The sequence below is a fragment of the Arachis ipaensis genome, chromosome B09 (genome assembly GCF_000816755.2).
Source record: "Arachis ipaensis cultivar K30076 chromosome B09, Araip1.1, whole genome shotgun sequence".
NCBI classification, from domain to species: domain Eukaryota; kingdom Viridiplantae; phylum Streptophyta; class Magnoliopsida; order Fabales; family Fabaceae; genus Arachis; species Arachis ipaensis.
The window spans coordinates 21,714,432-21,716,332 of record NC_029793.2 but is presented as its reverse complement, the minus strand read 5'-3'; positions in this window follow the sequence as shown (position 1 = coordinate 21,716,332).

The window sequence follows — 1,901 nt, the reverse complement described above, 5'->3', positions numbered from 1 at the left end:
TAATTAGGGACACAATTGATTCTTCATAAAAAAAATTTTCAAAAAAAAAATATATATATATATATATATATATATATATATAAAAGCACGCATCAATATCTATTTCATTCATTGTGTAAACAATACATGGTAAACGAGATAAGCCTTCTTACATAATACTATTGCACTTGAGATAGATATTAACACTAATGGATCGTGTTTAATTAATGCATTTTTACTAGGGGTGTAGATGGCTTGAATCTAAAAATTCGGTCCAAATTTAAAGTATTTTTGCACACATTGGTTCGAATTTGAAGTAACCTGAGAAAAAAATAATACTAGAAATAATATTTTAACCGAATCTAGGTCATAATTTGTGTCATTTGGTCCGGTTTGATCCTATCATATCCAACCATAAATATATATTTTCAAAAAATGTCTTAGAAATTGAATTTTGATGTAATTTTTTTAAACATAATTATAAAAATGAAATATTATTATCTTTAAAATTTAGTAATTTTTCGTTAAATATATATTTTTTGTAATTTTTTTGTTAACAACTAATAATATTTTTAAAAAATAAAAAATATATACTTAGCAAAAAAATCAAATTTTAAGAATAATAATATTCTAATTTTTTAATTATGTTTGCAAAATATTATATCAAAATTTAATTTTTAAAATATTTTTTAAAAATACATATTTACAGTTAGATATTTTTGTCGTATTTTTATATTATTTAAAGATGTTTTTATTGATAGTAAAATACGAATATTTTTTTATTGACATTTGAATATTTCAGAAATATTTTTGGTAGTTAACCTTTATGTTTTTGTGTTTCACGATTTCTTTTTCCTTCCAGAACCTACTAGTATATTCCAGAGAGAATGCCACCGCACACAGGGAAAACGTGAGAAAGGAAAAGAACGAGGATTTAGAAATTTAATAGAGCAAGGTAAAGGCAACGATGAAATTGTAATAGAAATTCAACTCATGGAAAATACTTCAATAAGAGCTAAGCTTATTCTATTTTTTAGTTATATTATGCCATGCGTTACTTATATATTTTATAAAGCAATCAGTATTTATATATTTCGATACTATTCTAAATAGATATCTTTAAAAATACTTGTCATTAGATTTGTAAATTTATTTTTATTATATAAGTACACAAAAATACTCTGCTCATTTTTTAAGTTTGAATCTAAGATTTTTGTGTTATAATATAAAATTATTATTTTTACTAATTTTATATTTAATATTATTATACATATTTAAAAGAGTAAAGTATTAAATTAGTCTTTTAAATTTAAACATAATTTTATTATGATCCTTAAGATTTAAAATATTCTATTTGAATAAAAAATATTTTATACAGTTTTAATGTGGTCCTGTATTGAAGTCAAAGTTAAATAATTAACGACATATATGACAGTAGTACAAAAACAAAGTCGATAATCTGGAGAATAAGTATAAATTTCAGAAACACAAAATCAACCCTGAATGTATCAATACATTTATTTATTATTTTTTTTACAATTTAAATGAAATATTTTCTATAAAACTAAAAAAATGATAAATAAATATATTGATGCATTCACAGTTAATTTTGTTCCTTTGGAACTTATATTTATTCTCTAGATTATTGACCTTGTTATTGTATTGTTGTCATGTAGGACATTCCGTTAATTATTTAACTTTGACTTCACGGTGTGACTACATTGAAGCTAAATGAATTTTTTTTTTTGATTTAAATAGGACACTTTAAACCTTATGGATCAAAATAGGATTACGTCCAAATATAAAAGACTAATTTAATACTTTACACTATTTAATAAATAAAATAGTGAATTAGTTTGTATAATTCAATTTAACTCTTTTTTTTTTCTAAAATTAGGAGTGAAATTCGAACTTGAGACCTC